Source organism: Erythrolamprus reginae, chromosome 2 (assembly GCF_031021105.1).
Source record: "Erythrolamprus reginae isolate rEryReg1 chromosome 2, rEryReg1.hap1, whole genome shotgun sequence".
Classification (NCBI taxonomy): Eukaryota; Metazoa; Chordata; class Lepidosauria; order Squamata; family Dipsadidae; genus Erythrolamprus; species Erythrolamprus reginae.
Window position 1 is genome coordinate 165,391,667 of NC_091951.1, and position 26,217 is coordinate 165,417,883.

General features: G+C 39.2%; 1 protein-coding gene across 9 annotated transcripts in view; it reads right to left on the minus strand.

Annotated features, from left to right (window-relative positions):
- Positions 1 to 20,702, minus strand: part of KCNJ16 (potassium inwardly rectifying channel subfamily J member 16) — a 47,444-nt gene extending 26,742 nt beyond the window's left edge. For 2 of the 9 annotated variants that reach the window (XM_070740271.1, XM_070740266.1), the window contains exons 1-4: positions 20,627 to 20,681; positions 20,514 to 20,548; positions 17,535 to 17,578; positions 998 to 1,188 (exon numbers count right to left, since the gene is read on the minus strand). The gene's annotated coding sequence lies outside the window, so the exon portion shown is untranslated. Of the gene's footprint in view, positions 1 to 930; positions 1,189 to 17,534; positions 17,579 to 20,513; positions 20,555 to 20,626 lie in introns of those variants that run through there. The other 7 variants (XM_070740267.1, XM_070740263.1, XR_011558091.1 and 4 more) reach the window with 6 other exon arrangements.
- Positions 20,703 to 26,217: the final 5,515 nt, after the last annotated feature.

The following is a 26,217-nucleotide window of genomic DNA, read 5'->3' on the forward strand; positions in this document are numbered from 1 at the left end:
AAGTTAATGTATTACAGTTTAATGTGTAATAATCCCTACACAGTTTATTGCAGGTTGTTTTTTTAAAGAATTGCTGGAAAATATCCAACTGAACGAAATGCAGTTTCATCCAGTTTGAACATTTCAGAATAAAGTTTAACTCTCCACTAAATAAACAGCAATGTTTATATGTACTGAATGTGTTGAGGGAGAGAGAGAAAGAGAACTAAGCAATATCAACCTGTTCAGTTTCAACAACAATTTTGTTTGTTTATTATTTATTTATTTATTAGAGACCCTCCAGTTTGGATGATCTTGAAATCCCATAATTAAAAGGGGTTGCTAGAATGCCTTAACTCCTCTAGTAGTGCCTACGGAGATGGAAGAGGATTATTTATTTATTTATCTATCTATCTATCTATCTATCTATCTATCTATCTATCTATCTATCTATTTATTGCATGGCAATGGAAGAGGGTGTTTCATAGCAACCCACCAACTCTTTGTTCATCATTTTCTTCTATTAGTATGCAATAATATTCAAGAAAGATGGCCAGTAACTTTATTTAAAACAAAGCATTCCAGATTTTAGCCTCATAAATTTTCATATTCTGACATTGTTTTAGTATTCCAAAGAAAGGTTACCAAAAACGTAGTGAGAGTGAGCCAAAAATAAATGATATTATGGTATCTTCTTATGTGAGGAAATTTCCCATCTATGTAGTCAAAAAGTACAAAGAAAATTGATTAAGCATGACTTTCTCTTCTTGTTGATTTTTATACCAGAGAAAAAAAGGGAAACAATTGAAAAGATCAAATCACTAATTTAGGAATTAAATAAATTGTTCTTATTGACCCTTTTTATATCTAATATTTAGGTTAACAATACTTTAGAGATAGGATAATCGGTATGTGGGTTATATAGTAGTTTGAAAGGCCAAATGGATTTACCTGAATGGAACATCACTGGAAGACTTTAAACATGAAGAATGGCAGAAACTCCAAATGCTTTACTCACATGGAAGGATGAAGCACAATATCACAAGGGTATGTAGCACTTGCATCTCTTAGCATAACAGGGTAGCTGTCATGTTTACTGTACTTTGACTCAGCGCAGGAAGCACAGATAACATAAAACAATTTGGAAGGAAGCCAGTAATGCTATAAGAAGGGATAAACAAGTTGGTAGCAGTGACGTCACGCCGTATCCTGAGGAAAGCAGAAACAAGGAATCTTCACTCCCAGGCAAATGGTAAATGGATGAAGTTATCTTATAACACATTGTTAGCAAACATTCCTGAAGAACTCTGCCATCTCTCTCTTTCATTGCAGGCCAATCCGAGAGCTTGAAGCACAAATGTCAACAAGTGAAATCAAACCATACTATGATATTGCTGCTAATTTGGACCCAATTACAATCCACTGAATTTCTCCATGCTTTTCAAAACAAAAAAAATTGTCTGTCTTTGTTCTTACCCACCCAACACCATTCTGAGGACATTGTTCTCCACACACGCCCTGTTTATGAAGACTTCAGTAACCTCAAAGCCCACTTCCCATTCAAGAACAAAACAAAGAAACACAAAACACGCTGGACCATTGTCTACCTCAGTTTCTTTGCTTAATAATGTGCAGGGATGAAGCATTATTGCATGGAGATCTTATTGTCTTTCAAGAATGCATTGCATTCTTTGAGGACACACAAACTGTGATAAACACAATAGCCTTGTTTTAAAGCTTTATTTATCAGTGATATTTCTGATCAGAAATGCACAGATGCCCCCAGCTTTCTGATTGACATTCCATATCATGTTTCTTAAATTGTGCTGTTGCTGAAGGAGACTATTTTTCTACTTGAGCGTTAATCAGTGTTGTGACTATCTAAGTACTTCATGAGATTGGCAAATGTTTTCTAGGAAGTGGGAGGGGAGGGGAGAGAAGAAAAGGAGAGGAGATTAACTGTTTTAGAGTTCATACTCATTTGTCCATAATAATGCCATTAACAGATTCCTGGTAAACTTTCCTGTATTGCTGGCCTCCAGATGTTGCCTTTGTCACAATCTCATCCATAACTGAGGCAACTCACTATAAGTTTAGTTGCTTCAGTTTTAAGCTACTGTGTTTTCTCCTATCCTGATACAATTTTGCTTTGGATACGATCTTGTAGACTTCATTAATGATGGTATGGTTTTTTGGGGGGGAAGAAGGCTAAACCTGGTTTTTTAAAAAATCCTCTGCATCCAAGGTTCATTTAAACCAAGAAAGAGAGGAATGTCTTGCTTCTAACTTCATTGGGTGTATTACAGATTTTCCACTATTCTGCCAAGAAGGGTTTCACGTGGCTATAAAGTTTACTTGTTTTTATTATGTTGGTGGAAGATGGATGCCAGTTTATCTACTTCTTTGAAGGTCCATGGCTGTCCACAGGTTATCTCTAGGTCCTTCTGGCAACAGGGAGACTGCTGCTGGCATTGCTGTCCTCTTGCAGCATACTTGTCAATATTAATAGTGATTGATTATTTATTCCCTCCTACACCACCTTAGGCCCTTCCTCTTTGCTACCTACCTGTCAACTGGGTCACTTTTAATGGTATTTGGGTTTAATGCTCTTTCAGAAGACTGCTACACTTTTCTTCAGAAACAGCCCAACTCACAGGTGCCACATACAGAGCCCTCACACCTTGTTGGCTATAAATACCACTTACTGTAGTCCTAATTGACTCAAAACACATTAAAGAAAATGATTGATAATTCATTTACCACTGGCGGGCAATGTTTTGTGGGAAGAGAAATAAAGGCAAGGAAATCCATCAATTGCTTTCCTTAATTTTATTCCCATTAAAGTGGGCAGAACCAATCATTGACCAGAGGAAAAATAATGTTCAGGTATCAACAGAAAACATTTATATCAATACCTAAATTGTGGACCTGATCTAGCTGGTTCTGCTTGTATTACTCTCATTATAGTAGAATGCCTAAATTCCCAAAACTATCCCCCGACTCTACCTTGAACCAACTAGATCAGGTCCATAAGTCTGGATGTTGATATAAAATGTTTTCTATTGATACCTGAGCATTATGAAATCTTGCAGACAGACTGATTTCTAATAAATTGTAGAAACTGGCCATCAAATCAAATCAAAATCTGTTACCTAAGCAGGGACATGTTTGTTATTCATAATGGATTTAGTGACCTGATTTTAAACCACGTTCAAAACCAATTATTGATTATAAATAATTTCAGGGGACATTTTATTTAATATTCAATAATGTTTAACACCATTATTGAAGCTGCATTACTCCAGTTAGGGTAGTTGTTTAAAATGACAAATCGTTACTATGATGAGGTAGCTTTTTGCAGCATGAATGTCCCACCGGTCAATCTGCAATCCATAAGTTACTTAAAAAGTTGGATTCCACCACTGATTATTACTTTTGCAATCATATAACTTTCTTAAATAAATAAATAGATATAGATAGATAGATAGATAGATAGATAGATAGATAGATAGATAGACAGACAGACAGACAGACAGACAGACAGACAGACAGACAGACAGACAGACAGACAGACAGGGCGGGCACATTCAGCAATTATGAATATGCTATTTCTGCTATGGATAAAAATGAAGAAAAAACAATTGCCCATATCCTCTCACAAAACAGAGGAGGAAGTTTGTACCTTGTCATATTAAGATTCCTAAACTGGATGATTTGTTTTCATCCATCTTACTGTACTTTGGAACTTATAAGGAAATAATGAATGGACAATTAGGTCCCTAGATTTCTGAAGAACTAGACAAATTAATTTTTTTTAAAAAACAGAAATATGACCTTGGTTTGCCCTGCGGAGGAAAACAGCAAAATGAGATTGCAGGATTGCCCAAAAGTGAAAACAACTAAGTTATTTACCTGTTCTTTCCTACATATTTGCGCACAAATTGCATAAATTATGAGATGACTGAATACATTATTCTTTTAACTTCTGCAGGAACGGTTCAGTTTTTGAAATGAAGATATAATCAGGAAACTACTTTAGATTAGATTAGTTTCTATAGATTGTGTAATGGTGTTTTTTAATCAAAATTCAATATAGGGAAAAAATATGTATAGGGCAATAGCTACCATGTTTTCCCAAAAATAAGACCCTGTCTTATATTTTTTTTGACTGCTGAAATAAGTGCTTGGCCATTGCCATGCACTCAAAAGCAGGGTTGGGCTAATTATCAGGGGATGTCTTATTTTGGGGAAAACAGGATACATATAGTTACTTCAGACTAAAATGACTAATGTATGGAACTGGTGACTGATTGTCCCTCTTTCAAGTTTTTGTCTTATCCATTATGTTAATTCATGACATATTGCTAGGCCATTAAGCATATTGAAGCACATGCTAAAGCTTCCATGAGCTGACATATTTAAAACTGCAGGCAGCATTGTGGAATACTGCAGAAATAAGTTCTCTAATTTTCCATTTCTGTAGCCTAAATGTCTGTGAAGTCAAATAAAGCATAATTAAACCTCAAAATAGCCTGCCCCTCTATATATTGCATCACAGAACAATAGGAATCCTTAAACTGAGAACTGAGTACAAACAGATCTAGCTAGAAATAAGTTATGTACAGGGAATTTTGGATAGTTAAGTTTAGTGAAAATCAAAAAAACTTAGACTGGAAAAAGTTCTACATTCAGAGAACAGAATGTTAAGTCAGGACAGAGCTTTTTTTAAAAAAACAAACAAATCCCATTCATACCGTTAGTTTGCTCTGCTGGAAGACAGATCCAACATAGAATATAGAAATTTCCTGACAGTGAGAATAATTGATCAACAGAACAGTTTGACACATGGAGTTGTGGGTACTCAGTCACTGGAAGTTTTCAAAAATAAATTGGACAACTACATGAGTGGGATGTTATAGGGCCATGATGGCAAACCTATGGCCCACATGCCACAGGTCACACAGAGAGCCATATCCAAGGGCATGTGAGATGTTGCTCTATGTCAGATCCAGCACCCATGTATGTGCTAGCCAGATGATTTCCGACCTTGGGGAAGGCCGTTTTACCCTCTAGAGGCTTCACTGAAGTTTCCCTGAAGCCCCGTAGTGCAACATACCACCCAACAGGAAAACTAGAAGTTCAGAAAAATGAACTTCCAGTTTACCAGTTGTGCTGTTTTTCACACTCTGGGGCTTCAGGAAGCTTCCCTGAAGGCTCCAGAGTGGGGTGTACCTGTTTTCCCTGGTAGTTGCCAAGGCTCCCTCTCGCTCGGCAGCATTTCGCTGAACCGTGGTGTATTTTTCTTCCTTGGACCACTCATCATTCTCCAAAGCCGCCTGAGCCTTATATTGGGCACTGGATTCTATTTCTTCTGCTAATTGGGTCACTCTCGCTTCCTGCTTTAAATAATCTTCTGAATTATCTCTTTCCAGGGGTACTGTATAGGAAGCTAAACTGCTATTGTAGGTCGATACCACCCCATAGTTTTCTTCGTTGTAGCAAAACATGTCATTGGGATCCCATCCGTTGGAGACATCCGTTTCTAGAGCCTCCAGGTCATCTGTGGTGGTGCCTTCTCCTCCGTCCCAAGGCTCCAGGTCCTTCTCTTTGTGCTCGCCATTCACTTTAGCACTGATGGCTCCAGAGTGCAAAAAACAGCACAAAGGGCAAACTGAAAGTCCATTTTTCTGAACTTCCTGTTTGGCCATTTGGCCATTTTTTTACTGTCCCATGCTGTGGGTCGATGCACATGTGCTGGGATAGGGGTGGTTGTGCACATGCACAGGGGCAGCACAGGTGTGGGTGTGTGCATGTGTGAGGGGGATGTAATGGGGGTGAGCATGTGCTAGCACACGCAAACACACCCTTTTGGCATTCGAACCAAAAAAGTTTCACCATCACTGTTATAGGGTCTCTTGCTTTGAGCAGGGAGTTGGGCCAGAAAATCTCCAAGATCCCTCCCAGTCTTCTGATTCTATGTTTTACATTCTATGAAGTACAGGCTACCATATTCTGGAGAACAGGAGTGGATACAATCTCTGCATGAGTTTTTCTGCTCTACTGTGAAAACAGTGATTTTCAGATGATGTTCACCACAACTTGGACAGAGATTTTTAAAGGAAGAGTCCAGCCAACATCAGCCTGCTCAGAGTTAGGGTGGATGTGCCTTAAGGACCTTCTTTTCAAATGATAAAATTACAGTTTTCGTTTGCTAAGGTAACTATTTTAACATCAATGCAACTGAAGTAACTACACATTATAATATTGGAAGCAGCAGCCATTTCAGTTATAGAAAGAAAAAGCATGACCTCTGATAAATGAAGCTGAATGTAGCAAGGCGATACTGTTTGTTTCATAGGAGAGAGCTTGTCTGTTTTCCTATATTTTGCAATAAAATGCATTAGGTCTTCCTGATTTTTAAATAGGAAAAGGAAATGCCCGGTGCCTGGAAATACTCCCAAATAATTCATGCTAAAATTACTATTCCATGCTAGAAGTTGAATATACTTCACATGCTGTCCTCATTTATACCTAGGTTTAAATGCATGATGAAGAATAATCCTAATTCTATATGGAGGGTATTCTTTCTTAGTAAATGGCACCAAAATCTGCACTTAATATACAAGATGAAGGCCACCCAAGTAACCAATATATTAAGGGTTTATGCACTCTTAAAACTATTAACTGTTAAGGAAGAGTTCTTTTCTGATGTCTCTACCCATTTGTCTTGAACCTGATCATGAAGTATATTTTCTATTTAATTTTGCTTCACTTGGTTCTAGAGAATGGAAAAGAAAACAGCATAGACAAGATGTGTGTACCATGCTGCCTTGATTGCATCAGCAGAATCCCACCTGGCTGCTCTGTTTAGGGTGACTCACTCCCTTCTTAAACAGGGGGGGATTTGGGGAGCCCTTGCAGAGCAGTGCCAAGGATTTTAATACATTTTTCGCTAATAAAATCACTCAGATCCGGATGGACCTTGACTCCAATTGGATAGCAGTGTCGGTCAGTCAAGGTGACTGGGGCCCATACTTATCCATACGTCTGGGAGGAGTTTGACCTGGTGACACCTGATGAAATGGACCAGGCCATTGGAGCTGTGAGTTCCGCCACCTGTTTACTGGATCCGTGTCCCTCTTGGCTGGTTTCGGCCAGGAGAGGTGAAATGGAGCTGGGACCAGGAGATTGTCAATTCTTCTTTGAGGAGGGAGTCATTTCTGGCTCCCTACAAGGACCCCCTCCTCAAGAAGCCTTCCGTGGACCCAGCCATAATTAACAACTATCATCCAGTCTCCAACCTTCCCTTTATGGGGAAGGTTGTCAAGAAGGTGGGGTTGCTCCAGCTCCAGTGGTCCTTGGAAGAAGCTGATTATTTAGGCCCTCGGCAGTCAGGATTCAGGCCCGGCTACAGCATGGAAACTGCTTTGGTCGTGCTGATGGATTATCTCTGGTGGGCCCGGGACAGGGGTTATCCTCTGTCCTGGTGCTTCTTGACCTCTCTGCAGCTTTCGATACCATAAACCACGGTATCCTTCTGCACTGGCTGGAAAGGTTGGGAGTGGGAGGCACTGTCCTGCAGTGGTTCTCCTCCTACCTCTCCGGTCGGTTGCAGTCAGTGTTGGTGGGGGGTCAGAGGTCGACCTCTAGGTTTCTCCCTTGTGGGGTGCCTCAGGGGTCGGTCCTCTCCCCCTTACTATTTAACATCTACATGAAACCACTCGGTGAGATCATCCAAGGGCACGGGGTGAGGTATCATCAATATGCTGATGATACCCAGTTATACATCTCCACCCCGTGTCCAGTCAGTGAAGCAGTGGAAGTGATGTGCCAGTGCCTGGAGGCTGTTAGGGTCTGGATGGATGTCAACAGGTTCAAACTCAACCCTGACAAGACAGAGTGGCTGTGGGTTCTGCCACCCAAGGAAAATTCCATCTATCCATCCATTACCCTGAGGGGGGAATCACTGACCCCCTCGGAGAGGGTTCACAACTTGGGCATCCTCCTCTATCCACAGCTAACATTAGAGCACCACCTTTCAGCTGTGGCGAGGAGGGCTTTTGCACAAGTGTTGGTAATGACCTATAAAGCCCTACATGGCATTGGACCAGAATACCTTCAGGACCATCTTCTGCCGCACGAATCCCAGTGGCCGATAAGGTCCCACAGAGTTGGCCTTCTTCAGGTCCTGTCAACTAAACAATGTCATCTGGCTGGCCCCAGGGGAAGAGCCTTCTCTGTGGTGGCCCCGGCCCTCTGGAATCAACTCCCCCTGGAGATTAGAATTGCGCCCACCCTCCTTGCCTTTTGTAAGTTACTGAAAACCCACCTATGTCGCCAAACATGGGGCAATTGAGGTATCCCCAGGCTAATATGTTTTATGTGTGGTATGATTGAGCTGTATGGTTATAGGTTTTTAGATATCTTTTTAAATATTGGATTTGTTACATTGTATATCACTGTTGTGAGCTGCTCTGAGTCTCCAGAGAGGGGCAGCATACAAATTTAATAAGTTGTTGTTATTGTTGTTGTTGTTGTTATTATTATTATTATTATTATTATTATTATTATTATTATTATTATTGGTCTTTTTTCTTCTGAGCGGTGGTCAGTTATAGAAAATGACTTCACTGTCAGCTTTCCCAGGTAGACCAGATAGGAAACACAACCAGATGAGTTGATTCTATTTTAAGGAAACATTAAGAGAATCTTGCAGGTCTGAAAGTACAATTCTTCCACCATCTGTTTTACAGTCTGAGAAATTGGGGAAGGTCTCTCTTGAGTCTCTTTCTATACTCATTATACAGTTATGGACCATGCCCCCTCTTATCTGAACAGACAGCCTCTCTTCACCATATTTCTCAAGTCTTCTTCACATACCATTTTAGGCTCCCAGAGAAAGTGCTCTAGGCAAATCTTTTCAACAGAATAGAAGTTTTCAATGGGGAGATTTGAAAAATATGAATGATCTCTGGACACTTTTCTGGAATTTTAAATTTAGTTGTCTTTTTTTAAAACTTCAATCCTATAAACACTTTCGTGGAAGCAAAGTCCATGAATAAGAACTAATTGCAAAAGTATCAGAGATACAGTATCCAGGCTGCTAAAATCCAGGCATCTGCCAAATGGCATAAAAGAGATAAAAAGTGCTAAATTGTTGTCATCATCTCCTGATTTACCAGTATTTTGCAATCCACATGTCTCTTATTTGTTATCCGACAGTTCTACAATGGTTTTACACTCATTCAAGTGATGCCATGATTGCAAATTTAACAAATTACTTAGTTTCTTCCTATTAATTGGAAAACATGTTCTTAAAAATCTTATTAACATTTATAATAAAATAATTGCAGATAGCAGCTGCTAAATATTGCCCCTTTTATGTACATTGGGAAAAAAAGATTTGTTGAATAATCAATTAGATAAATGAATTCCAGATAAATTATCAATAATCTTAATTTTTTTACAAATAACCTTCAATTTACAACTGTTCATTTAACATTAATCCAAAATTAAAATGGGCCAAAAGAAAGTAATTTATAGCCCATCCTTTGTACCACTCTTGCAATCACATGACCATAATTCATGTGTTTGGCACCTGGCTCATACTTATAATGGCTGAAGTGTCTTGTGGCCATGTGATTATGATTTTCAATTTCCCATTTGGCTTCTGACAAGCAAATTCAATTGGCGAAGCTGGACTCACTTAATAATCTCTTGATTCACTTAACGGCTGTGGTAAAACTGATTGTAAAATTGGGTCCTGTCATGTGATGACTTGCTAAATGACCAGCAACTGAAATTCTGCCCCCAATTGTGGTAATACATCAAGGGGTATCCTGTACTTCAGATCTTGAGTTACAACTTTTTCAAAAGTAGCAGATTAAGGAAAAATGTTCATTTTCAGGAAACATTCTCTTTCTAACTTCTTCAGAGTTTCCCATCTTTTTCTTCTTCCCTCCAGGGAAACCAGAATAGGCTGTTTGCATAGCTCTTCATAAACTTTACCATAAAACTACTCAGATGAACATGTTGTCCGCAGAATTGCCAGTAAAACAGATTCACATGAAATGTAGAAGTAATTAATCTAGATTCAATAAATCCTGAAGTGACAGGTAATAGGCAAAAGGGCAGATAAGCAGTTGAGAAATAGGAAGAAAAAATATCTCTTCAAGAATAGATCAGGCTGAAGAAGACATGGACCAGTGAAAATTCTTTCTTTCTCAGCCGTTTTATAAAATCATGGGATGGTGATGCTCAGTTAGATCTCCTCTCTGCTTGATGAAGACTTTAACTATGTGACAAACCAGCTTGGAAGACTTTATCCTAATATAGTTCCTAAATAATTAGGTTGCAAAAGTTGTGCACAAATATTCCATAGTAGTTTTTATATTTGTTCTTTTTGACTTTACTGTTGTGCTTGGTCTCAGGATCATTTTATGAGTTGCTGCATCTGTTAGTCCAGAACTCTGGTTTTGATTATACAAGTAGTCCCCAACTTACAACCATTTGTTTAATGATTGTTTGATGTTACAACAGTACTGAAAAAAGTGTGACTTATGACTGGATTTTATAGTTACAACTGTTACAGCTTCCCCATGATTATCAAAATTCGGACACTTGGCTCTTATCTATGAAGGTTGCAGTGTCCCAAGGTCATGCCATCACCATTTGCAAATTTCTGAGAAGCAAAGTCAATGGGGAAGCCAGATTTCCTTAACAATTGTGTTACTAATTTAAGAACGGCTGCGATTCACTTAACAATAATGGCAAGAAAGATAAAACTGGGTAAAATTCACTTAACAACTGTCTCACTTTGCAGCAGAATGTTTGGGCTCAATTTTGGTTGTTAAGTTGAGGATGATTCACTTAACAACTCTTGTAAAAAAGATTGCAAAATGGAGCAACTGTTTTGCTTAGTAACAGCAATTTTGGACTTGGTTGTCCAAGGTGTAAGTTGAGATTACCTGTTAACAGTTTCGTAAAATTAAACAATCTGAACTGGGCTTAACCTGTACTGCTTGAAGAGCTCAAAGGCTGTATGTCATTATTAGCAACTAATACAGAGTTTGCAGAGCTTGTTGTAGAGCTATTCTTGCACTATAAATTTAAGGACTTCTTTTTCATTGTGAAATATTTCTGTTATATTCTACATCCCAAAAGTTGCTTTTAAATTATAGGTATTTTCTCCACGTTTTATTAGAAATATACAGTTGAATTACCTTTTTGAATCAAGAATAGGTCAAACCAAACACTTGCCCATTGAAAGCTAATATATCAGTAGAAAGTGGCTTTTGATATAGAGGGATATTGATATCCTTAGACAGTTTTTACAAATGTTGTAAAAAGGTCATAGCTGGTAAATTATGTCTTTTATTGAAGGAATTGGAATTTGGACCGTATTAAATTTAATATCTCCTATAAATGTAGTCACATTACATAATAATTCAAAGAAAAGGACTTAATTATTCTTCAAAATAGGCTTGGCATAGAATCATCTGTATCTTCTTCTGGAGTTATAATACAGATTCAGTTTATTTCAGCAAATAAATGAGAACTGGATTACTCCTGGCCCAACAGAGAGTTTGGGTGACATTGGGATTAAAAAAAAAAAAAAGCCCTGACAATTCTTTTAAGAATAGGCGCTATCCTTTCAGCACCACAACAGCACATCACAGATTAAGATAAACAGAATGCAGACTCATGCATAATAATATAGATCTAAGGCTCTATGTAGAACTTGGTAAAACAGGTTTTTCATCTGTTGAAAAGAATAGTATGTAAAATGCTGCACAAACTTGTACAATGTTAATTTTTAAATAAATTTCTGCAGATGTACCTTGACTAGCAGCAGCAGCAACAATAAGGCTATAATCTGTAGAAACTGCCTTTCTACAGTTTTCGATACATGTAGGCATCAAAGCAACAAAATCTGTCATTTTTTTCTGCATGATTCAATATTAAAACTGACTTTACTGATCGATCAGAAGTAGACCATTAAGACTGAAAAGCTTTGAACTCCTTCAAATTAAGTTCAACTGCCACTTTTGTGAGAATTTTTTCTTTTTTTCAGTCATAGAGAAGTTTTTGTTCATTGCCCTGTTTCAAGATATGCTTTTTTATTATATAAAAATATTATTATTATTATTACTATTATTGTTGTTATTGTTATTATTATTGTTGTTGTTATTATTATTATTATTATTATTATTATTATTATTATTATTATTATTATTATTATTATAGCTAGCCTTTATATATATCCTAGTGGCATGCAATCTGAGAATTAAATTGTTCACTTTTTGACATCAAGCAAGGTCAGCAAAATACTGTGGAATAGCTGAAATGAAACTACAAAGTACAATAAATGGAAATGGAGAACACATTCTCTAATTCCCCTATCATATTTCATATTTGTGTCACATAAAAAATTAACACTGCTATTTACTGAATATATTTCCCCGTAAGGGATAGCATATTAGAATTTGCATGAGTCAGAAAGAGCAACAATTTCTTGGCCATTTCAAGGAATATCTTAAGTACCAAACTGATGCCCTTACTTCATTTCACTCACCCCCATCTCCATTTGGTGATTCTTCAGCTAAATCTGATTTTCATCTCTGGAGTATTATGATCACATACTGGTATTTTCAAACTAAGCACAGAGAGATGACATGGGACAATTTGATTCAGTCATAGTAAGAGAAAACTGAGGTGTATTAAGAGTTAAATCCCAAGCTACCATAAAAGGATCTGACCAAAGTTGAGGGAAGTGAAAACACCAGCAATGTTGATATCTACATGTCTGCTCAATCATACCTATGGATTGCAACATGTAACCTTAAATGCATGTATTACAGGATTTCAGAGAAGACAAAGTAGAAGAAAAGGAAAAGGAGCAAAAATAAATATCTTCCCATGACCACCATTTAAAAAAATGTATCAGGAAAGCTTCTTCATGTTCTGTCTTGCATGGCAGCCGGCTGGTAATTAGCCCCAAATTAAAATTCAAACAAATTGTTTTCAAACAGAACAAGAGTCTTTTTATGAGACGTTAGTTGAACTGCAAAAACACAAACCAAAACAATGTCTTTTCCCCTGCCAAAATCCAGGCTTGAGGCCAACTTGATAAGATAAAATCACACACATTTGCTTCTCAGCCAAAAGTCTACTCACAATATTATTAACCCTAGTACTGTATCCAGTACTGTATCCAGGTTTGCCAGGCAAAAACACTCTTTACAGGCTCTTCTCCTCCAGAGGCACCATTGGCTTCTTGCAAAGAGCATCCTCCAATGCCTCCCCCATATATATTCTTGGGGAGTGCAGACTATACATAGCTGAACTCACTTCCTCTTTCTATGATTTCTGAACTGCTCCTGCGGCCCCCACATCCTTCTCACCCATACATTCCAGATCGGGTCACTTATCTCCTCTTCCTCCTCCTCAGACCCTGGCAAATCCCCAGTTGGGGGCTGTGAATACCCAATTGGGGGTTCTATAGCCTCTGTAGGCTCCTCACACCCAGACTCTCCCACCTCCTCCAGCTCACTGTCTGACTCCTCCTACAGCCACATAGGCCGACCATGCCCACATGGCCCCATGCCCGCAAAGTCCATTGCCAGAGGACCTGGCTGCAAGCCAACCACAACACTCTCAAAGGGAATTACAAAGATAAGGATTCTGCCCAGTTCTCAAGGTTTACTGGAAAGACCAAGCAAGACTATTGAAGCAATCAGTATCTGGGCCAGTTGACATAGATGCAGAATTCTTTCAGGATCTCATTTGCCAAGTTGTTTATGTATTAAGGCCAGAGTCAGAGAAGAGCAGCAACTATTCTAACTGCTTCAGACTCAGCAAGTTTTCCCTCCTGTGACCGATTCTGCATTCTGCACTATGTGAAGTTTCCAGTGTTCAAAAGCACTCCCACTTGCGTTGTTCAACATCCAAACAAGTTTTATCTATCAACGAAGAGATTCTAATGGTGTATCTGCCACAGGTAGTAAAAGATGCTTTAGCCTGTCAAAGTGGCTAATGTCTCCATGGATCATGCTCTAGTCAATCTGCTACATCTCAACCCATAATTAGCCTCTGTAGCTTTGAGATACAGTCTGCACTCTACTACTATTAATTGTTCTCACTACTATGTTACCTTCAGGCCCAGAATCTGTCCAAATATAGACTTTTTGGATTTATGACATGATCAAATAAAATGCAGCTCATTAAAAACAGTGGGAGTAGTTGAGAAGTTATTGGCTAATATGAAGCATCACCAGTTCAAAAGTATATGCTCTGCTAATATAACTTGGTCTTCAGCTATAATTTTTAGGGAGATACACACAAAACAGGACAGTGCAGTACTGACCGACACCGGGCAGTAAGATACTATACATCTAATCTGTGTTTCATTTCTGTCTTCTATTTTTGACAGCCTTGTCACCAGATGTACATGGAACATGTTTGACAAGCTTGTCTGAAAGGTATTTTAGGGGATGTATTGAAAGATGGGCAATTATTATCAAAGAATGAATGAATGAGAAAAATTTGCAGTGTCACATATGATGTTAGGAAGGAATTTTCTATCAACGAATATTACAATGTATACATGCACACACACACACACAGTGTGTGTGTGTGTGTGTGTGTGTAGAGCCATTTTTAGCTATTTTAATGGTCTGGGGTCTTTCCCCATTTTGCATGTATGTGTGCATGAGGGATATACGTTTCATGTTGCAGATTTTTTTTGGTATGAAAAGGGTTGTTATAATTATAGGACAGCTTTTCAGCAGCTGGACAAAACAATTATGATGCTCCATGAAATCCCGAGTATCACAATCAAGGTGGCTTCTGCTAATTTAATTTGGCTGTGGGCTTGGTTAAAGCACTGAATACTTCTGAATTAGAGGTCCAAAGTTTGGCATACTGTATTATACCATACATTCAATATTTCTTTCAGGGTGAAGATTTTGCCAGGTTTTAGTCTTCCATATAAGGGAACATCCAAAGGGCAGTCATCTCATCTCATAGTCATCAAATTAGTTTCAAAAAATAATATATGACTACCATTAAATTTAAAATGAAATGCAGGGGACCACCTTCAATGTTTCAGAGTTATAAACTCCATTTCTGAAATAAAGCACTTCTGTCCATTTTCTCAGTGTTACTAATTATGAGGAACACATTTTGTGCCTGGCCTTATATGGCTTAATAACTGGTGAGATCATTTTACAAGCCATTTGTTAGATAAGGCTGCACCTGCTTGTCAAATCGTCAGCATTCAGAAAGAGCTAAATATACCCGGGCAAAGAGGCTAATGGGGAGTCCCATTTCTGGGGGTCTTGATTAGCTCATTGTTCACACCAGTCTTCCCCAATTTTGGCAACCTTCGGATTCTAATTCCGGAATATCTAGTTTGACACATTGCAAATGTTTCCAAGTTAAGGTCCTACGAAGACATCCCAAATAGATGGGATTCTTTCTTTTCTTTTCTTTTCAAAATCTCATTTTTGGGGATAGTATGATTTGAGGGATTTCAACAAGCAAGAGGATACATTTGAAAGGTTTGCAAAAACACCTAAGAGATATAAAATACATATTATTTCGAAAGTCACCTTATTAGTCTATTCCAATAGAAATCTGTGTGTGCTTACAGAGTTGAAAATTCAATTAAATGAATAGATGGTGTTAATTTTCCAAAGTTTGAAATAATGCTAGTAAGATCCATTTAGAAATGTAGTTACTATTCATTGTCTGGGACAAAATGTTATTTAAAGGGAATTAGGAAAGGGACAAAGAGTCACTACCTTGTTTTCCTATTATTTGACAAAATTATTTCTCTTTGGGTAGAATGCATTGAAGCTATTCCTGCTTCTTTCGAGAGAGAGAAAAATACAAAACCCCAAAGTTGATTCTCTCTCTGGTATTGTGAAATCAGCAGATTCAATTCTAGTGTAACTGAAGCATCTGGATAACCAGTGGTGGGGAGAGTGTTTTGTACTAGAATAGCTCTCTCCAATCTGGCGCCATCCAGATGTCTTGGACTCGGCACTCAGAATTCCCAGCCACTTTGGCTGCTGTGGCTGAGAATCTGGACAAAGTAATCCAATGCAGCTGCAGGGCAAAAGGTTGAGGAAGGCTAGGCTAGACACAACCTTGGCCTCCTCCAACAAGTCGGTGCTCAGAACCCCGATGTGACTGCTACTATGCTTGCCTTAAAAGCAGCTAGGTCCTGCAGGGAGCATAAGAGCAATGTGAGCTCAGTGTGCATTCCCTTATAGAAACTGCAATCTGACAAAGGGCTCCTCTATCCATGCAGCTGGGTGAAGTCCTAGGATTGAGATGGTGAACCAATGGCACACGTGCCACAGTTGGAGCCCTATCGGTGGGAATGAGAGCTCAGGTCCAGCTTGTATGTGCACACTGGCTAGCTGATTTTTAGGTCTTCTGGGCCCACTGGGAGTCAGGAAACAGCCTGTTTTCAGCCTCCAGAGGGGGTGGGGAAGGGCCATTTTTTGCTCTCCCCAAGCTCAGGAGCTTTTCTATGAGCCTGGGGAGGGCTAAAAATGAGTATGCCATTGTATGCTGAGAGAGGAGGGAGTCATGGGTGCATATGCTAGGGTGTGTGCATGGAATTATGGGTGTGGGCATGCACACATGTGACCCCACCCACTTTTTTGGCACGCGAACGAAAAAATGTTCGCCATCACTGTCCTAGCATCTTGAGGCAATTAAGTGTTGGTACCATTCCAAGCTGATGGGGTACCTTTTTATTGCTTTTTTTTTTACAGACTGAACTTCCTGTGGTGGTGTTTTACTACAAAGTTTGGGATTCTTTGACTGATAACAGTGCTAAACCCATAGTGATTTCACCTGTAGTCCACTTTTATAGCTGCAAGATGCTTCCCCAAATTGAAAATGGTAAATTTTAGTAGCTGTAGAAGAGAGAGGATGATTCCCTCAAGATAGATACTGCAAAGTGAACTAAGCCAAGATTTTTCTCTTGAAGTATTTTGGGGGGGGGGGTTCCTAGGTGTTTTAACTATGTACAGGTAGTCCTCAACTTACAACCATTCATTTCGTCATTGTTCAAAGTTACAACGGAACTGAAAAAATGACATTATTATTTTTCACACTTATGGTGGTTACAGCACCCATAGTTCAGGGGCAGGCCACGTGGGCACACTCGTGGCCTGCCCCAGTACTAAAAAAAAGCTTCTGCACATGCGTAGAAACTAAAAACAAGATACTGGCAGCACTGAGAGAATTGGTGTCCGGGATGGCATGCCTGGATCACTGCTGGTTCCAGTGACCCAGGCCGCCAAATTACTACAAGTTCTTTAGAACCGGTCCAAACCGGGAGGAACCCACCTCTGACCTGGATCATAGCTTTCCTTTACTCTTCTGGTAAGATGTAGTTGGCTAAGTTCTAATCTTTGCCTATTCCTAGAATTCATTTCCTCTAAGTGAACCTCCTTTCTGTTCCTGTTATAAAACCTGTTTTAGTCAGCCTTGCTGAGATTGAATTCCTGCTCTCAGAAATGCTCATAAGTACGTACCAAATGCTTTTGCCTCAGGCATGGAGAAAGCTGTGACCAGAAATCTGAGTAGAGAAGAAAAAAAGATTTAAAAGAGGAGAGAGGGGGACAGCACTAAAAACACTGAAAATAATACCTTCCCCATCATGCTTTGCTTCAGACTAGCTCCCCCAAAGGAATGGACACCTGGATCTGCCCTATTTTGTAAAAATCATGCCTATCAGCTGTCTCTGAGTGTTATTGGATCTTTTTAATTACCATGAAAATGAGCCATAGCCTACAAAGGGTGAATAATAATGAAGCCTTGCCCTTATTTGAAGAAGCAATGGCTTTTCAAACTTCCCATAACTATGGCAGCCATGAGTTTAGGTGGGAAATCTGACTCTTTTATGATACTTTGCCTGATTCTGAACATGCACAGCAATTTAAGAATAAAAGCCATTTCGAAATAGAAGGCTGCTTAGAAATCTGTCTAGAAAGCCTGTCTAGAAACCCTTCCATCTTAATATCCCTAATTTATTTGTTTTCAAATGGTCTCCTGAAAAAAGCCTTCCTTGGAAATTTCTCAGAAATTTCAATCAGAAGGACCAGCAAGGGCAAGGAAATGTCCATTGACTGTGGCCAGCTGCGTCCCATCTGTCAGGGTGGAAAAGGCGAGGGCAGATGTTATTCTGATGCACAAAAGCCGAGTGCTGCATGGTGCACAAGGGATACATCATCATCTACCACAAATGATGATGTAATCGGCAGCATGCCATGTCTAGCTCCTCCTGCACTGAAGTTGACCAGTTCAGCAATGTGCAACATGAGGAACATGGTCTGTGGGTTCTGGCAATGAGGGGGCCCAACAAAGAAGGCTATAAGAACTAAGCATGCACACTGAAAGAAAACCAAGAATATTAAATAATAATCAGATGTTTTGAGGCAGACTTGTGGGAATTCCTAGATAAGGAAGTAACTGCAGGAAGAGTTAGATGGATGGTAGGAAATCAAAAAAGCCAAGATAGTGTAGAATGTCTATGGAGATCCTCAGTCATCCATTGATTGCCTCGATGGTGTTTTTTCAAAAGGCAACTGGACTTTCTTTGTTTTTCCTTGAATATATTTCGCTTCTCATCCAAGAAACTTCTTCAGCTTGACCCTTCTTTGGGTCAAGAGAGGTGAGTTCTGCCAATCTTTGTCTGAAAATTCTCAGACACTGCTCTGTTATTGCTCTAAGGACCTTTGCCTGGAGAAAGGTCAACATTCTGAATATGCTATGAAGGAGATCTCTGAAAATATATTTTAATGTAATAATAAGAAACAATAATTGGCTTTCTAGTTTGTTGCTGGACTACAACTCCCAACAGGCCCAACCAGCATGAAAAACTGCTGAAAGCTTTAGATCAGCCTCCACTTGAAGAACTACAAGGTCTATACTTAAAAAGTGAAAAATGTTACTCTCAGTCATTATTTGCCATTTGTGCTTACAAAGTCACCCTATAACTAAGTCATATAACTGAATAGAATCTGTGGATCAGATTCTCTAAACGAAAGTAGAACGTACTTATATATTTCAAAGAATTATTCAAATAAAAATACTACTATTGAAAGCATATAATAATACGTCAGAGCAAAGATACAACACAACAGCACTATACACAAAGACACCATTCATATAATAGATAAAGAATCTTCTGAAGATTCTTATCTACTGTAATTCCATATTAATTCTATTGTATTTTTAACCATTATTGCTACCAATGGAGTTTTCCTTTTGAATTCTTAATCAAAATTGACCTTTATCCTGACTTCTTTATGAATACCTATCTTCTAGGACCATTTCTCCTCAGATATCAATCTTCCAAATAAGCATAACTCTGAGGAGACTATTGAGTCTTTCCTGGAGGGGCTATATTTATTGTTCAAACTGCAGCACCCCCAGAAAAGAATGAGAGAGCTCATGAGCAATGGAACATTTTTCGTTCTCAGAAAAATACCTATAGAGGAACACATATGGAAAATGTTAGGGTGTCATTAAGATCCCTCTCTCCTTCCCTCCCTCTTTCTCTCAAAACTCTTCTTTTAGCATCAAATCAAATTTAATATGATTGCTTCTCTTTCATTAGATTAGATTTCCTGTGCGCTCCTGATTATGAATCTTTTAAAACCCATGTGGATTTCATATTCCAATAGTTCTCAAATGAGGTAGTCTGAGAATATTGATTTCTAGGGGGAGGAGGAAACACATTCTTCACAATCAATCTTGAGTTTTTCAGGCTACTCTCTTTCTTCCCCACACACTTTGAACCTATAACTGCTTTTGTACATGGGGCCCAATTGGCTAAAAACACAGAGGCTGAGAAAGCAAAATAATACCTGACTCTGTGCTTTCTTTCCCAAATCCCAAAAACTTTAACCTTACACTGTCTATAGTCCACCTCTCCCCATCTCTAAGAGGTCTCTAAGGTGCATGCATAAGTGTATCACTGTGTCTACTGTTCCTGTCCTGGTGATCTATTGTCCTCTTTTATTGTTACTTTTTACTTATGTTATGTTTATACAAACTACTACTATCCTATACAATGTATAGTATACATGATAGATAGATGATAGATAGATAGATAGATAGATAGATGATAGATAGATAGATAGATAGATAGATAGATGATAGATAGATAGATAGATAGATAGATGATAGATAGATAGATAGATAGATAGATAGATAGATAGATAGATAGATAGATAGATAGATAGATAGATAGATAGATAGATAGATGATAGATTTACAACTTCAGGTTTTACTGCCAGACAGCTGTGATTTGTCCCTTAGCTTTTTGGCTAAGTCATTTATCTTCTTCTTACTCCTAGGATAATGTTAACACTGTATTGATCCCCTAGTTGTGTCTATTTTTGATTCAGAATACCAGCAGAGAGAGAGAGAGAAAAAACCACCTCTGGTCTCCCATCCAATTTTATAAATATAATAGTTTCCACAATGTGGAATATAGAGCTACTTACTGTGTTTCTTTCACTCCTTCATGCCTTCAGTCACCCTAAAGAAAGAAGTGACTGAGTTAAGAATAAACCAATTCAAAAGCCGCAACGTTCATGAATCCCAGTTAAACATTTACCCCAATTCGGAGCGGCATTCTCGTTCCAGGAATCTGCTTAGGTCGTTGCTGGCATCTCAAGAATCAGGTGACAAGCAGTCCATTCGCTCGCTGTTATGCCCACCCCGTCAAAGGTGTGCTGAAACTTGCACAAAAGTCACGGGAGACATTCAGGCTAGAATTGCAACAACAGCAAGGAGGAGGAAGATTTTTAAAAATCCATTCAGAATACAAATATTTGCAGTCAAGGCTAGTTTGGTATTACCCATTGAAGGGTTGCTAAGAGACAAAGACATATTTAGAAGGGGGAAGGGGAACTCAGACCCTATCTTTTTTGTCAGTCTTCTGTTCCTTTATTTACCCTTAAGTTGGAGTGGAAATTTTCAGAGCAATAAGGGGCTATTAAGGAGAATTGTGCCTTGAATGGGACTGCCTACACATCGGGGGAAATGGTTAGTAATAAGAGGGGTTTTTAAGCACCACATAATGTCTTTCAATCACCTGGTAGTTTTTAAATGCCCATTATAATGTATATAACATGGAGTATAATGTATATACTCCAGCTACAGGTAGTCCTCGATTTGCAACAGTTTGTTTAGTGACCGTTCAAACTCACATTGGCATTGAAAAAAGTGACTTAAACTGCTTTTTACACTTACGACCATTGCAGTATCCCTATGGTTAAGTGATAAAAATTCAGACACTTGAAACTGTCCTATATTTATGATGGTTGTCAGAAGGTCAGCTTTACTGACCTTCTGACAAGCAAAGTCAAAGGGGAAGACAGATTCCCTTAACAACCATGTTACTAACTGAACAACTGCAATGATTCACTTAACAACTGTGGCCAAGAAAGGTCATAAAATGGGGCAAAAAAATCACTTAACTATTGTCTTGCTTAGCAATGGAAAAATTTGGCTCAATTGTAGAAGTCTACCTATAATACTGAAATGTTCATTATAATGTATACTCCAGCTATTTCACTACATAAATATAATTTACCATATTTTTCAGAGTATAAGACACACTGAAGTATAAGATGCACTTTAGATCTGGGGAAGGAAAATAGGAAAAATAAAATCTGCCTCCCAGGTATTCATCTGGCTAGTCCTTAGTCTCGTCAGCTTCAGCACATTAGTTTGCTGGTTTTGAGCACACATGCTTGCTTTTTATCCCCTGGTTGGGAATAAAAAACAGTTTCTAAAACACTTCTCTCTCTCTTCAGAGAGAAACAATAAGAAAATCAAGCAAATGGACGATCGCTTAGCTAGCAAAGCACAAAAGATCTCTTCATTCGTTAACACCATTTTAGGGCTGAAAAAAAGGCTAAGCCGATTGTCAGAGGGAGCAGAAATGAAAGAAGCAGGCAAAAGGAAGTTCACTTAGTTAGCAAAGCACAGAAGATCATGTTAGCACCTCGTTAGGGCCAAGAAAAGCTTAGTAAAAGCTACATTCAGAGTATAAGACACACCCAAATTTTCAGCCACTTTTAGTGGAGGGAGGTGTGTCTTCTACTCCAAAAAATATAGTAAGTAAAATGCAGAACTCTTTCAAACACACCCGTTAATACTTCTTCCATGCTAGCAAGAGCATGGAGCAAGCAACTCCACCTTTCACTTAATTTTCTGTCAGCAGCCTATGAAGACATCACTAGATTTCATAAGAAGAACCAGTGTGAAATTAGGTGAGGTTGCAAATAGGTTTGCTTGGCCTTTGCCCTTCCTGTTTTATAGAAATGGTCAGAAGAAAACTTAACATGTATGGAAGTTATGAACAACAAAATACACTGCTCAAAAAAATAAAGGGAACACTTAAACAACACAAAATAACTCCAAGTAAATCAAATTTCTGTGAAATCAAACTGTCCACTTAGGAAGCAACACTGATTGACAACCAATTTCACCTGCTGCTGTGCACATTCAACTTTGTACAGAACAAAGTATTCAATGAGAATACAGTATTTCATTCATTCAGATCTAGGATATATTATTTGAGTGGGCCCTTTATTTTTTTGTGCAGTATATTATTCCTTACAAATTGGCCACTGAGTTCATTTGCCCATTCAGTGTTTCCAAAGAACTTGTGGAATCTGCTATGTCCATGGGATTTGGTTTAAAAAAACCCCAACAACCCCAAGATATCAGCTGAAATGGAACAATCAAGGTGGCATACAAAAATGATTGCATCATTGTACCTGCCATCTTGATTTTTTTTTCTTTTACCAAACCCTTCAGATACCCCACCACTATTCACAGTGAACTATGAAAGAGAGGAATGGGTGATGGCCTCCACCAGGGCTGGGTTCTGGGTTCTGCTACTACTGGTTTGTTCAGGGATGTGCCACATGGGTGCATGCACTTCAAACGCCCTGCGCACATGCACGCACAGTACTTTTTAAAAGCTAATAATAAATAAATAAATAAATAAATAAATGAATAAATAAATAAATAAATAAATAGTAAGCTAAGTGAGTAAATGAGTAAATGTAAACAAACAAACAAACAAACAAACGAACAAATGAACAAATGAACAAATAAACAAATAAACAAATAAACAAATAAACAGCAAGCTAAGTAAGTAAATGAGTAAATGTGTAAATAAGTAAATGTGTAAATGTTTAAATAAGTAAATAAGTAAATAAGTAAATAAGTAAATAAGTAAATAAGTAAATAAGTAAATAAGTAAATAAGTAAATAAGTAAATAAGTAAATAAGTAAATAAGTAAATAAGTAAATAAGTAAATAAGTAAATAAGTAAATAAGTAAACAAACAAACAAACACGGTGGCATCTGTGGCACTGCCGAGAGAACCAGTTCAGCAGTGTAACAGGCCTAGGCCACTGCCGGTTCCAGAGACACAAGCTGCTAAGTTACTAACGTTTCTATAGAACCAGTCCAAACAGGTAGGAACTCACTTCTGGCCTGCATCCTCTCAACCCATCCCCCTCCCCACCCAAAAAAAAGCCTGAGCAGAATTACTTAGAAATGCTTTTTGGGGGGTGGCAGAGGAACTATAATCCTTTCCACTTTAGTCAACAAAATGAATAGAGGCAGGGAACTTTTCCATTCTTTGAATTCTTGCTTATTATTTTGTCTAAGTTTGCCCTTAATTACTATGAGGTTACTTTTCAGGCTGACAGATTTCCATCCTGTCTACACCTTTTGTTTTCTCTGGGGCACTTCTGGGGTTTTGGATTGGGTTTTTTGTTTTGTTTTTTTGAACATCCTTGCCACTGATGAAAACTCTGCAGAGCTTAGAAATTTGCCTTTGTGCAGGTTGAAACCTGAGAGCATTTGAACCCCTCTGGGTAACAGAACTGGAGGCCATGCTAGCAAAAAAAAAACCCTATTCCTGTTTATCCCTTAACAAAGACATATTATATTCTGTTGCAGACACTGTTTTGCCACTTAATCTGAAGCTTTGGGTTAACTTTCCAACATATGGAAGTTTATTCCCACCTCTCCGACATCCCCCCACACCCCATTATACTTCCTGGTTTATATATATTTAGACCAGACAGGGCTCAACACGAGTGCATGTCTGTTTAATATTTGGGACTCTTGAGGAATGCACTGGCCGTCATTGCTGGCCCTGCTGGAATGTGTGGCTGTGTCTCATGTGGGCAGCCTGAGTCAATACTTTCAACATTAAAACAAGTCATAATTAAAATATGCGTGCTCCACAAAGGTTTTAATTATCATAAGGTGCCGGGTGCCTCTCCCTGGCAACGTTGCGCCTGTAGGAAAGACGAGGCCACACCACTACAAAGGCAACGCCAGCAACGACGCACGCAAGATATAAAAAGAAAAGACGATTGCAATGGAGCAAGGAAAATGGGAGGAAAAAAATATCTCACAGATGAATGTCTTCGTTTTGCAAGCTGGGGCTTCCTGTATGCGCATGCAACATGCTGCTTGGAAATTAAAACAGTTGCTTTGGGGCCTAGCTGCCAATCGGAATTACTACGTCTTCACTTGAAGATTCCTCCCCCTCCCCTTTCTGGCTCTATTGTCTTTCCTGGTATGGTTACGAATGAGTCAGGTCTTTGTCCTTCCCTTTAAAGCCTTCTTTAGGGCAAGCTGCTTAAGCTTAGGAAACAGATCAGAAGGAAGCTTATTTATTTATTTATTATATTTGTATGCTGCCCCTCTCCATAGACTCGGGGTGGCTCACAACAATAACAAAGACAATGTAAGAACAAATCTAATAATTTAAAAAACACTAAAAGCCCCATTATTAAAAGCAAGCATACACACAAACATACCATGTATAAACTGCATAGGCCCGGGGGAGATGTCTCAGTTTCCCCATGCCTGACGGCAGAGATGGGTCTTAAGAACTTTACAAAAGGCAAGGAGGGTGGGGGCAGTTCTGATCTCCGGGGGGAGCTGGTTCCAGAGGGTCGGGGCCTCCACAGAGAAGGTCTTCTCCTGGGTCCCACCAAACAACATTATTTAGTCGACGGGACCCGGAGAAGGCCAACTCTGTGGGACCTAACCGGTCGCTGGGATTCGTGTGGCAGAAGGCAGTCCCGGAGATATTCTGGTCCAATGCCATGAACAGCTTTATAGGTCATAACCAACACTTTGAATTGTGACCGGAAATTGATCGGCAACCAATGCAGACTGCGGAGTGTTGGTGTAACATGGGCATACTTTGGGAAGCTCATGATTGCTCTCGCAGCTGCATTCTGCACGATTTGAAGTTTCCGAACGCTTTTCAAAGGTAGCCCCATGTAGAGAGCATTACAGTAGTCGAACCTCGAGGTGATGAGGGCATGAGTGACTGTGAGCAGTGAGTCCCGGTCCAGATAGGGCCGCAACTGGTGCACCAGGCGAACCTGGGCAAATGCCCCCCTCGGCACAGCTGAAAGATGTTTCTCTAATGTGAGCTGTGGATCGAGGAGGACACCCAAGTTGTGAACCCTCTCTGAGGGGGTCAATAATTCCCCCCCCAGGCTTATGGACAGACAGATGGAATTGTCCCTGGGAGGCAGAACCCACAGCCACTCCGTCTTATCCAGGTTGAGTTTGAGTCTGTTGACACCCATCCAGACCCCAACAGCCTCCAGGCACCGGCACATCACTTCCACTGCTCATTGACTGGACATGGAATGGAGATGTATAACTGGGTATCATCCGCATACTGATGATACCTCACCCCATGCCCCTGGATGATCTCACCCAGCTTGAAGTCCCTTGGTCCTGTGACTGGTCATATCCTCAGATGGGAGAGTTCCTTAATGAGCTTTCTTTGAAATTTTTGTTTCTCTGAGTATCTGCTATATGGATCCACTCAGGGGTGGGTTCTAACAAGTGAAGGGCTACCAAAAATTTTACTACAACACTGTGGGTGTGGCTTATGCAGGACGTCCTGCATTTTCTTTCAACATCTTTCAGTGCAAATTGGGTGCTCTGGGGTGGAGCTTCATTTTCGCTACCCCACTGCGTTTCCCCTCCCATCTGGGCAGTAGCCCACCCCTTGCTATACCCTACAGGCATCTAGGTTTCTTTTATTGACAACTAACTCTTCTTTTCTGTTGGATGTGCTGGGGATTGAACCTAGGAATCTTTTTCACAGAAAATGGGTATTTTGTCATTTGTTTTTCCTAT